This window comes from Equus asinus, chromosome 12 (genome assembly GCF_041296235.1).
Source record: "Equus asinus isolate D_3611 breed Donkey chromosome 12, EquAss-T2T_v2, whole genome shotgun sequence".
In the NCBI taxonomy this organism is placed as follows: domain Eukaryota; kingdom Metazoa; phylum Chordata; class Mammalia; order Perissodactyla; family Equidae; genus Equus; species Equus asinus.
In genome coordinates this window covers 14516668-14529892 of record NC_091801.1, presented here as the reverse complement: position 1 = coordinate 14529892, position 13225 = coordinate 14516668, and positions in this window count along the sequence as shown.

Here is a 13225-nt window from a genome sequence, read left to right as displayed (position 1 = left end):
AATTTTCTATTAAGAGACGTTGTTATTTGGGCAAAGTACATTTATTTGAGCACAGTATACAAATTCTTCATATTCTCCAAGACGGGAGTAGCGGGAGCCAATTTATCGAGTATAATGTATTCCAGACACTTGCTGGAATAAACAATGCTCTTGAGCCCCTCAGATGCACAGCCAATAGGGAGCTGTTGACTACTTGAGGTTTTTACACATCTCTCAGCCAAATCAGAAATCCAAATCCCAAATCAGTCACAGGCACACAGTGTGGATTTATAGTCCTGCCTGAGCATAGGGTCACAGTCTGCAAATACCACCCAAGTTAGGTTTATCTTTGACATAAAATTTACTTAATTTTTTTTCATTTGACATGAATGCAAGTATGAATAAAATCTCCAATAAAAATTTAAAGGTCTTTTGCAACACCAAGCCAAAACCCAATAAAATATATATTCATAATTGTCCATTTGAGAATATATGAGTTTATATTCATCTATTGATGTATATGTAGATATATTTATCTGTAGAATTTCCATGTGAGTAACATGGAACATTTACTAAATGCCATAAGGACTCAATTACGTATCTTTTGGTTTATATTGGACTTAGAGCATTCAGCTGTTTATGTCATAAAATGTTAATCCTAACTACTATCCTAACCTACATTATGGACAGTAAAGAAATGACAAAGTTCTTTGCACGTGAAGGCAGAAAAATTGCTTAAGTATAGAGTTATACCCTGGCTTATGGCATAAACACAGAACACATGTGATAGAAAAGTGCATTTAAATCCGGGTCCTGTTAGAACTCAACTACAGCTCCACAGAAGAGAGAGGGCAAAAATCAACATGAGTTTTGTAGTTCTTTGAGCATTTGTATTCTGTCTACACTGGCAGGTTAGGTATGTTATGAGCAATCCTGATTCAAAAGAAATTTTTGCCTCTCCCTCTCTCACACACATTTCAAAAATTCTTTTATTATATAATTTGGCAATGTAATTTCATATAGAAAAACTTGTCAAGTGTACATAATCGTTTTCCATAAGAAAGAGGGAGAGGATCCAGTCCGCTAGCTTAGACCAAGATTGACTCCTGCGCATCAGTGGGAGAAGAGTAGACCATATGGGAACAGCTAAGAGTGAAGCCAACTCTCCAGGTGTGAGTTGGGAACTGTCTTATGTACAGTTTATTTAAAGAAACTTTTAATGGACTGATCATTTTTTCCCAAGACTGGCCCCCCTCCTTTCACTTACCTAATGCTGTTAGGAATCATGATAACTGCTTCAGTGTACATTGCATCTGGTTAGAGTGCATTAATCGAAAGCACTAGAACAGTAATAATGACAAAAGCTATGTATGAGACTAAAGCCATGGCCCCTATGCTCTAGGGCCACTATGTTATAAAAAATGTATGTACTTTTTAGTCTGCTGGAATATCCTGTAATCTTAAAGTTAATTTCTATGTCTGTTCCTCCCCTAAAACATGTATGAGGTAAACCAGAGAGAAGATTACTCATCAGACAGGAACTTATTACATGTGCCATAAATTTTGACTTTTACATCCAATTTCTTGTTACATTAGGATTGGTTTTCTAAACTATTTATTGTTTGACTAATGTTAGAAAATAGATTTCCCCCTTACAGTCTCGCCTTATCAAGACTTCTAAAGGACATCACTGAATTCTTTAATCATGTAGCGATTTCGAGTCATGCAGTAGAGGATCTGGGGTGAGAGAACAAGCTGACTTTTATCTTTATGCATTTATAACTTAGGAGATCAAGTGAGGGATGCAGCACTAGGATTCTTGGCCAGTTTTTCACTAAAACAAAGACTTAAGGTTAATTTTTCAAATGATGTTTTACCCATATCCTGTGTCTCATAAATAATTACTATGGTAAGCTTTGTTGTACATTTGGTTAAAGAAAAAAACCTGTTCTGTTGATCTTTCCTTTTAGGTGAGTCTTCCAAAGTCACTGAGAAGCAATTTTTCTGCATATTTAATCTAATTTGCCTAATTTTTCTTTTCTTATCATTTTCTTCTCTTGGCATTTATATGCTTTTCATTGTCAACTACTGTTATAGGTGGAACTTTCCTGAGCTTCCAATTTGCTTTTATCCAGATCATTCTACCTATTAACATATCCATTTGTGAGCTGCCCTTACCTTTATAAAGAGATGACATCTAACAAGTGCTTGGGGCAATATGACTCCTCAATGTGGCAGTCACTTGCTCCTCCCCCACCTCAAAGGCAATGGCTTGCTTGTTCTTTTTACATTTCTATAATATCATATGACAAACAAGCTTCAGATTTACTCTTCTTTCTCACAACTAGGAAATTTTAAAATAGCACCTTTTCCTCCAAGAATAAAATTGCAGGTGCATTTTTAAAAATATCCAACATAATTGCTCTTCCAGTAGAGTTTAGAACAGAACTGCATGCTCCATAAGTAAACTCTAATGGCCAGCAGAACGGAAATATCTGGGAGCTTGACTCATGAAGAGTGTGGAGCTGGACCTCAGGTTTATGACTTTTAGATTATATTTCCCCAGACATACGACTTGTACTTATCTAGGTTAAATCACATTTGCTATTTCCTGACCATGTTTTTGGCAGATAGCTGATAGTACTTTTGTTGACTTTTGGTTTATAGTTGTAAAGGACTGTTAAACTTAAAAAAAAAAAAATCTATTCCATTTGTGAGTTCCGTCATCATGCAAAAACAAACCTAAACAGGTAGATGCTTATTTCAGAAAGCCCAGGATGAGAAAGCTTGGATTTATTGAAGAGATGTAACAAAAAAGATATATTCTCTAAAAGCATAGATTGTGGACTGAGGCCCGTTTAGGTGGAACAATCAGCTCTCTGTTGGCCAACAATAAGCCTGAAGAATAACACCAGAGGTAGCTATAAAGATAATTTTCAAACTGCCTTGCCTTGCATGCCAAACCAAGCACCATCTAAGTGCCAAAATTAGTACCAGAGGAGTAGTGGGAAGGAGAAAGGAAACAATCCATTGTTTGTTTGATAAGCATAAAATATTTCGAATGAGGAAAATTATGTTTCCAACATTGTAATTGTCTTTATTTCTTAACATGTAACAAGAGGCACTGAAGAGCTGTTCTTGGTAATGAGAACCTAATGTGTCCTTGAATATTAGTCAGATAGTCAGTGAGCTGAGTTGCTGGTGGGGGTTGACTTCCTTTGTTTCTGTTTTTGTCTGTTTTTTTCTTTGTTTTGTTTTATACTTTGCCTCCATGTAGTTTCTTCTCTAACATCAGACATTCTGTTTGCCTGCTTTGTTTTGTTAGGGTGATTCTATTTTATCAAGCAAATGTTTGATAGCTTCAGCTATCCTTTAAGGAAGAAAACTGAAAATTGCTTTATGCAGCATTTAAACCAGTGCTTTTGAATGATATTAAATCTATATATTAACTGAATCATAGCCAGAAACCATTATATCTATGGTGAGGATGAAAGGAGGGAATCCAACAAATAAATTTTGTCATTCACTTTTCAGAACACAGGGCATGCTAACAGCTAATAACCGTATTACTCTGAAATCTTTGTCCCAGAATTTCATTTTTTAATTTGCTGTAAATCCTGAAGTCAATGGCTGGCCCAATAATTTGCCTAAGTCTAACATGCTATAGATATTTCCCTTCACATCATAGAATTTATTTATATTTGCAAAAGGAAAACTCAAATCATTTCACAATCAGCTAAGTAAACCACTGGTGATCAGCCTGGGGCAAAATGTTTGTTGGACCGAAAAAGGAGTTAGTCTTCCATCTATAAGAAAACAAGACCCCTGTGGTCACTGCAGTGAGACCATTTACAGCCATTTTTAATCCTTGAAGTTACGTGAAATTTCTTAGCAGTCTCAAGTCCCTAATTCAATAGGTTTGAGTGTCCTTCCAGCAACACGGGGAATTCTTAAGGGCAATCAGATACAATGACGTCGACAGAGGCGAAACGCACTGTGCGTTTACCTGTACTCTGCGCTGTTGGAAGTGGATTTCCAGTGAGACCAGGCATGGGGGTCGGGGTGGGGGGGAGTATGAATGAATGTTGAAAATTAAACGTGAGCAAGAAATGCTGATCAGACTGTTTATCTCGGAAAGAGGTGTTCACCGTTTAAGAAGTACTGCGAATGTGACCGCAGGGCTGAAATGTGGAGGACTCATTTGATGTGAAAATTCAGCTAGGAAGCTTGAGAAGAGAGACAGACAGACAGAAAGACAGACCGAGAGAGAGACTCCGAGAGTCTGGGGTCGCGCGCGGGTCTGTGGCGACGTGGGAGGAATCGCATGACCAAAGACTATGAAAAGGCTTGAGCCTCGTTCAGATGGTTAAGCGAAATTCACCTCAGGCAGGAGGGTTTTCTTTGTCGATTTCGCCTTCACGCTACGGAAGTCTAGCTTCTTTCGCAAGACTCGTCTTTTTCCTCCAGCCCGGGACGCTGGCACATTTTGATGCAGTCTCAGAAAAGCCGAGAAGACTCTGGGTTCCTGGTACTGTGTGCAGGCGCGTCCGCTCGCTCTGCCTGGTGGCTCTGCAATTCGATTTCAGGCCTTTTTCCCCCTCGGCATTATTTTTCTGACTACTTGAGGGAGGGGGGAGAAAAAAGCAACAAAAACTATATAAGAAACTCGAGAAGAGACTGTGGGATGCAGAACCGCACACGTGGTCCTGCAAATTGGCTAGGAGGGTGGGGGAGGTGGGCAAGAGAGAAGTGAAACTAGAAATTATGGTACAGCTTTAGAATTCGCGAATCCCCCTTATTCTTTCCTAATATATATTGTTTTTGGTTCTTGACAGCTGCATGTATCCAATAAAAGTGGAAGAGGGAAGATAATGGCCTGAACAGTGACATGTCTAGGGACATAAATGTGCGGAGCAGCTCGGCGGTCGGGATTTTTCCAGGGAAACCTCAAAGAGAGATGCTGTTCCGAGACTGTTTCTAAGTAGGAGTGGATTATTTCCCCAAGGATTGTGAACAGTTCCTTTGTCCAAATCCAAGATACAGAAATGCATACGCTCTCTGAAACAGGACATTCGAATTTCATTTATTTAGATCTAAAGCCCTCAAAGAATTTGAGATGCAGAGATGAAAAGACTCTTTTTTAATGATATGTTTTCGGTAGTTAAACAGGCAGATACGCGAAAGAGGGCGGTTTACTTCTGGAAGCTGATTCGCTTTCGAATGTGTCTTCTACTTGCTAAAAGTATATATTATTGGAAACAAACTCCAAAGACAAACTTCTGTCAATGTAGATGCATCTTTTGATAAGTAAAATCAAACACAAATTTCTTTGGAAAGGAAAGAAAAATCAAAGAGCTACCGCTGACATCTCAATCAAGTTAAGATTTAAGAAAAATTAATCCCTCCGTAAGAACGTTGCTTTGTTTTTCTTTTCTAACATGTCTTGAATTAAACAAAACATGTTAACAAGATTGTAACGAAAACTCTGCATCATGTAAACATCCAAAGAAAGAAATTCTAGATTGATTATATTCTGGGACCGCAAAGATTTTATTACTAGATATACTGAAATAGTGGAATAAGAGACGGTGAAAGCTGTAGGACTCTGGGGCGGGGGGGTGTCAGGGAGACTTTGGAAAACTTTCCCCCAATTAAAAAAATACTTCATAAAATGTAAATGCAATAAATTGAGCTGAATTTTATTTTTCCAGGATTAAAATATGTAGTTAGTAGGTTTGGAAAGGCCAATTGCCAATTCATGAACCTATCAGAATAAAATATAAACGCAAATGCCAACGCCTGTGGTTTGTGTAAACTACATAAAATCAAGAGGTTTTTATATTTGGATGGATAATGGACGGATATAAAATGATAGATAAAAATCAGTTGTTACGGCTTTTCATGGATTCCCAAGTGCCTATTAATTCCCCTAAGTTTCCAAATTTTTTTCACTTACAAACACTTGTCTAATATTTTAAGCTTTTGAAACTGGGGCAGGCATCACTTCCTGGTTTCACTTCTCAGAAGTACATGGGAAAAGATAACCAAAGAGATACTTCTAAGTGAAGCGCGTCCTTGCCGCTTGACCTCAGGAAACAATGAGAAGTGTTTGGCCATCTCTGCAAGGATGCTGGGTGTGAGGGGAGGAGGCCCGGGCGCTTCAACTGCCGTCCACCGTCCCACTTCCTTACGAAGCTTTGAATAACGCCCATCTAAACACCATTCTTGGGGAAATGGAGGGGAAAGTAGAGAGCTCGTTCGGGTGGGAGAAGTAGGGTGTGGGGGCTATTTTACGACGTCTTGGTGAGGAGGGCTGATCAGGAAGGCCCTCTGGACCGCTCAGACCCACGGAAGGTTAGGTGGGTCTACACTGGGCCTGCCTGTTGAGCGAGCACCTCCGCTGCGGGTCGCTCCCGCGGGTGGTGGCTCTAGCCTCCCGTGCGCCCGCCGCAGCCGCGAGCGACCGGGACTGGGAAACCCACTCCCTCCTTAGCGGCGCCTATTACCAGCAGCTGCTTCTGTTTAGCCTGCGAGGATCAGTTTGCCCCAACCCACGGCCTCTCCCTGGGCTCCATCTCCTCCCACCCCTCCCTTCCCTTCCCCGCCTCCCACCAGCTCCGCAGAGGCCGGGCCCGATTGACGCCGTAGCTCAGTCACGCGTGCAGGTTCCGAGCTCCAGGATGGGGGCGCTGGGGGAGGGAGCGCGAGGAATGAGCCAGAAGGACCACGAGGCTTTAAGCCCACCGAGGGAGGTTAGACGAAGGCGCTGCGGTGGTGGGATTAGGAGGCCCAGCCGGCAAGAGCTCCTGGATAGGCTCGCTGCAGACAGCTGCCCTTCCACCCCTGGGCGCGCCAAAGGAGGCGCTGGAGGCATGGACCGGAGAGAGGGGCCGGGTGCCCTGTCCGCCACCTGTAGCGTCGGGGAGATCGAACCCGCGGAGGGGATGCAGACGCGCGGCTGCCTTGGCGCGCGGCCTTCAGGGGCTAGCGAATAGCTGCCCCTGCCGGCGCTGGAGAGTGCGCGCGGTGACCCCCAGGGACACAGCTCGCCGGGTCTCCCCCTCCCTCTTCCTCGCACTTCACTTTCTGCGTGGGCTAAAAACAGGCACCAGGGAAGCGATAGCAGGCGCTCACAAAGTTTCAATGGAAACTGAGACAGGAAAGCCGACGCTGCTCTGGGGGCGCTGCGATGGGCGCGGGGGGCAAGGCTCCCTCCGCTCTGCCGCGCCGGGCGGCGCAGGCTGCAGGCCAGGCCACTGAGGTGTCCCCGGCTCCAGCCAGTGGCGTCGATTTCTCCTGCGAGCGCCAGTGGGGAGTGGGACCCCGGGCCGAGGCAAGAGTCGCATGGTGAAGACAGCCCGCGCCCCTGGCCCCGGGCTGCAAAGGGGCCTAATGCCAGCCTGCTTGCCACAGAGGCCTGTTCTGACACTGAGCATGGTCAGATAGGTAAGGATACACTTCTGAAGAGAGGTTTCACCTAAGCTTGCGGTAGTGTTTTGGAAAACTAGCCTGTCGTGGCTGAGATGAGTTCGATTCCCGCAGCCTCGCGTGGTTTTGTTTTGCCGGCTCAGCACGAGGAACAATAGTATCTCGCCTGCCTAGAAGTGACCCAACAGCAAGGGCCTATCGGGTCCTTCTCCCCGCCCACCGCCAAGAGTAGGGGGCTCATCCATCAGCCGAGGGCACACCCATTCGCGCCTGAGTCATATTTGACAGCTGGAAGGGATCTTGGCTGCCCTGTAACGGTCCAACTCCGCGGTTCTGCGGATGAAGAAACTGACATTCCGAGGGGTCGAGTGACCTGCCCAAGATGACACGGCTGTGTGCCCAGCGTCTAGAATAGTGCCTAGCGCGGGGCGAGCCAGCAGTCAATATGTACTCAATCCATGAATGCCAGCCAGGTGGTCGTAGACTCGGGATCCGATTCCAGGTCGGGCTCCTAGAGCACCCCCTTTAACCGAAGTGGAACCACCTGCCAGGGCTTTTCCCGCCCAAACCTGCGCGCTCCAAGGCCTGGGCACAGCGTTCCCAAACCCAGATGCCCTTTGTCAACGGATTCCGGCGATCCAAATCCTTTGCCCTTCTTCACTGGTTTCTTGGAAGCCGCGGTCTCCAGCCCTGCCCCCACCTCGGCTTCCATTCCGCAGTTCTCGGGACAGTCCTCTGGTCAGTACCATTTCCTTAGCATCAAAAACTGCCGCAGGCAGAAAATTACGAATAAAGCCTCTGTCCTCAGTCTCCTCTCTCCTTAATAGACACCCCCATTTTTGGACCGCCTTAATCGCGGCCAAGTACAAACCGTCTGTTTCAAGGCAGGGGTGGGGCTTTTAAAAGCCGCTCTGGGAAGCTTTAGCATCTCTCCTCCCAAAGCCCCGCTGCGAATATACAATCTAAGTGGAAAAAAGCGTGCGTGCAGTGCGTCACAGCTTGAAGGCAAGACCCCCCCACCCCGCCCCAGCCGCACTCCAAGCCAATTGTGGCCCTTAGCTAAAGCCTCGTAGAATTTCGGGGACCACCACTACTCTGGGGGAAGCGTGGGACGCCACCCCGGGAAGGAAGGAGGCAAGGCCCGGGAAAGTGCCTAGGAGCCTAGACGCAGAAGCCCGGCCCCGCCGGTCTCTGGTTCTTTCCGCAACCCAGCACACTGGCTGTGCTGGATGCAAAGGACGTCCAGCTCCGGTTTACTGGAGAAACACCTTTACTAAAGCCCTTAGGCAGGTTGTTAACCGCCAGCCAAGAGCTACCTGAAGACGAGTAGGGCTTTTTCCAGGAAAAGATGGCCTCCCCTAGAAGGCGAATTGCGCAGTTCTTCTGGGGGAGTGGAGAGAGATTTGGGGCATTTTCGAAATTTATATCAACAGCTTAAAAAACTCACTCTGCCAGAAAAAAATGTTTGTAAAACTCGACACTCGTTGTGGGGGCACCTGCAGGAAAGGCGGACTCTCGATCCTAACACCGGACTTGGCACATAAACATGCAATGATCCTTGACTGAAGAAGTGTGAGCATTGCGATAATACGGGTAGTGTTCTTTCTTCGGGTGAGCCCTCAGCAGCTACCATCATCGCTGTATCTAAGACTGATGTGGGACCCGAGGAAATGATTTCAATTTCATGATTATCAGCCTATCTATTACAGCTAAGATACAGATAGGGTCTGACATGGGGCTTCCCTCAGACACTGTTGTTAATATTTTCTGGGATTAACTCTGTTCATTGTGATCAGAGAAACACAAATCCATGTTTATACTCACAATTAAGGTATGTAAAGTAACATACAGTTTTTTGACAATGGAAAGAAACTGGCTTCGTTGGAAGAAAAATGTCTGGTAGAGATGCCCCCAGATCTCTTCACAGATAATGTATTCGGGCAGTACTCGATATCTAGGGAAATAATCACTGTCTCAGAGAAATCATAGCAGCAACACTATTCTGATAATGTAACTATCCTTTAAAAAATCCCCTATCCTACTGTTGTACCTGTGTATCCATACAGGAACCCCACATCTTTCCATTTTCTCATATTAGCCAAAGTTCCAGAAAAGATTACACAAATCATTCAGGAAAGAAAAAAAAATGAATAATGGCATTTTCGAAAACTAACTGTAGACAAGTGCAAATCTCTCATTTTCCTAAGATTAAGCCTTGCCTTCCCTTTCTGTTGCAATTTAAACCTGAAAAAATATTTATAAGTAATCAAATTCTTGGTGCCACATCTCTCAACAAAGAGATTTTCTTTTGTCTCTGCTATAGAAAACTAAAGGCAAGACATGTTGCAAAAGGGCGTTTTCACTTCACCTTTTAAAGCCCCACACTTTGTCTTCCTAGTCTATTTCCTAATATACCTCAAGCAGACGTGCTGATATGTGACTTGAAGTAATATTAAGAAAAATCTCCCCTTGGCCAGCCAATCTGTGAAATCTGTGGGGATGCACAGCACTGTTAGTTCCTCCAAGCTCCATCTGTGGGAATGATGAAGCTCAGCCATTATGGGAGATTATGAGGTTAAATTAATTAGGTTCTTCCATTATACAGCAGTCTCCTGGAGATGGTTGCCATTTTCCCTTTAAATGTCATTATTTCTAGATTTAGTTAGCAGCTGATGCAATTAAAGTGGAGATAATGTAAATTTAACAGTACAAATAACACTTTCTTTCGTGTATGTTGAAAAGTGCATGAAGAGGAGGACCAGCCAAGTTGTACCTGTCTGCCATAAACAACCGATGTAACTCGTACTTTAAAATAAAATAAAAGCAGCCAGTGTGCACTTAGATTCTTCAGTGAATTCTTGAATCAATACTTTTGTTTCATGTTTTCATGTTCTCAGTAATGTTACCGTATCCAGTTACAAACTCTTGCCAGTAAGAAAGAAAATATGCCCTGCTGTGCACCCTTCTAAACACTTTTAAAGAATCATGCTTTCTTTTCATTTGGAATTATGATTCTGATTGTCTGCTCTATCTTTGCAATCTCCAATGGATAATGAGTAGACACACTTAATTCCCTCCACTAATCACCTGACTTGAAAACCAGGTTCACATTAGCAGACCCAATAACATCTCTGATCTTGGACAAAAAGGGCACAGATAGGCACAAAAATAGCATTAATTATGATATTTATTCTGCCACTGCAGAAAAAGATCAGAAGGACCAGTAGGCTAAAGATCTATACAGCAAATATTAAAAACAGATGTATTCCTGTTGCATTACAGAGTAAGAATGTATTATCAATAAGGTGATAGACTGCACATTCCCAATCAAAATAAATGCAACATAATTTTTTGATTCTTTTTAGCCCTTCAAGGATTATTTTATTAGCTTTATAGTTAATAACAACCTTGGTAATTCAATATCTAATATATCCAGTACCAATGTTTAAACAGATCACAGATCATAAATAAAAGCCCTTTTGTCCGCAAACAACAGTTGTGTTTTCTTTGCGCCATGTAGCCTCAGCTTTTCTCGGTTTCCTACGAAATAACTAAACGTTTTTAATTGTCTATAAGGGGCATTGCAGGATATGCTTCAGGTTATCAAAGTCACAGCGCGTTTAGGTGTAGGAGATCCAGAAACACCGTTGGCCTTCCAATGCGTTTGTGGATTTTCCTTGACTGGTGGATGTGCATTGCAGGCTGGTATGCGCCGCGTCTTCAATTCAGAGATTTATGCAACGATGTGACGTCGCCACCGCTCCCTCCTCCACCCCGGGGTGCGGGCTTTTGGGCGGGGATCGTACTGGCGCATTTACGGTGGGCTGTGCAGCCTCGACGGATCCCAGGCGAAAACAGCTGGCAGTCAAGGATGCCTAGTTGCACAGAGCCCGCGGGTACCCCGGTAACAGTAGGCTCAGGCACCCGTAGACATTGACGGTGCCAAAAGCTGCCTCTGATTCAATATCTTAAACCCTTGTCCTAAATGCCCGTGAAAGCTTCTAGCTGGTTTCAGTAGCCTGGGAATCTAAAAGTACGAACGTATTTCGAACTGGGAACGTCTCTGGTTTATGGAAATGTACAATTTAGGAAATGGTAATGAAGTTGAGAATAGGGAACAGAATCAGTAAGTCTGAAGTTTCGAACTCACTAAAATACCTTATGAACATTGTATCGTCAGATAGCCCAAAGTGTGTGACGAGCAATCACAGAGGCTCCCCCACCCCACCTCCATTCTTTTTTTCCACCTTCTCTCTTACGCCTTGTTCCCGAATCAACATTGTTCTTTACTTTCAAAAAAGAAAGATTTAGATTTTGGAGCTTTGAAAACGTCATCCTTCCAGACCTACTGGAGATATAATAGTTACCTAAGATTTAAATAGTCAAATACGCGAGGGAGAGAGACTTACATTTCAAAGGAGTTGCCCCTCACTTCTCTCTCTCTCCCTCTCTCTCTCTTTTTCTTGGTGGAGAGAAGGGAACCGTAAAATTCTCTGCAGCACGCGCTATAAATTGAATTTCGCTGAAAGTTTTAATACTTAATTTAAAGTCAAAGGACATTTTTTTGACCGCTTTCACTCTTGCTGTTCATCTGGGAGAAAATCCAGGTGGCAAATTGAACCCCTAAGTCAGTAAAATTTTCCAGCGTCGCCTTGTTTAAGGCAAACATTTTGAGTGGAGCAGGTACTTCTAGATGCAATTCAGATCTGTTTTTGTTGACTTAAGAGGCAATTAGCATTCATTAAAATTTCATTAGTTCAAAACTTTAGAAAGCGGATTGAGTGCATATTCAGAGGAGAAAATGAAATGGATGCATAATTAAGAGCAGGATCCACAGGTAGTGAAGGTCTTCCAGAAACTTTTGGACAATTGTATCTCTCAAGCAAAATTCAAAGATGGGAGAAGCTTTTGTATTGTGAAATAGAGCCAAGAAAGAACTAATCCAGCATTTCTGGAAAGACGAGAAAAAAATGTGGATTCTGACACTTAAAGGAATTAATCACTTTGAATTAGCCTAAAAGAAAATATGATGACTCATTCCAGGAAAGCTCTTAATCTTTTCTTATTTGTAACCTGCTAGGAAATACTTTTAATAATTGCATTAACTGCTTTCTGATTCAGAAATATTTTTCATGCATTATCCAAATAAGCTATTATTTGAAGACATTTTAAAAGAAATTCTGTAAATGCACAAGGAATTCACCTTGTTTTTAAAAACAGAAACAAAAATGATCCTAGTGTAGTTAATATTTTCTTTTTTTTTTTCTTTTCCACAAGAGATGTGATGAAACCGAGTCTCAGGACATTTTTTAATGTTGATAGAGCAGACTTGAAAAAACTTGTCTTATAAATCAAACTGTTTTGGGGGCAAACCCATGTCGTTTTTAAACCGCAGAGTGGGTCAGTGGGTGTGGTTATGCACATGGTTGAATGGTAAATGTATAGATTAAAATAAGTTTTGCCACACTAGTTTCCAGAGGATTGTTTTGGCCTGGTGTTCCAAACCATGAGCCAAAACTTTGGTCAGTATTTTGACAACAGAGCCAGGAAAAACAAAAAAGGCTTAGCCTGTGAAAAAGAAATGAAGATGTAGTGAAGGAAAACAGTAGTCCCTCTGCCACTGCCTTACTCAATCCATATGTGGGCTTAAACACAGGAAATACCCACCATTCACCGCAATCAAGCCAGCGGCTTGTGCATCAGCAAGTGCCTTGTGGAACTAATTGGACTCTATTAAGATTGTCATTGACATGGGAAAGCATTTTGAAATTTTAAATCAGAACATGCAATGTACATAGAAAAAGATAACAGTCACATT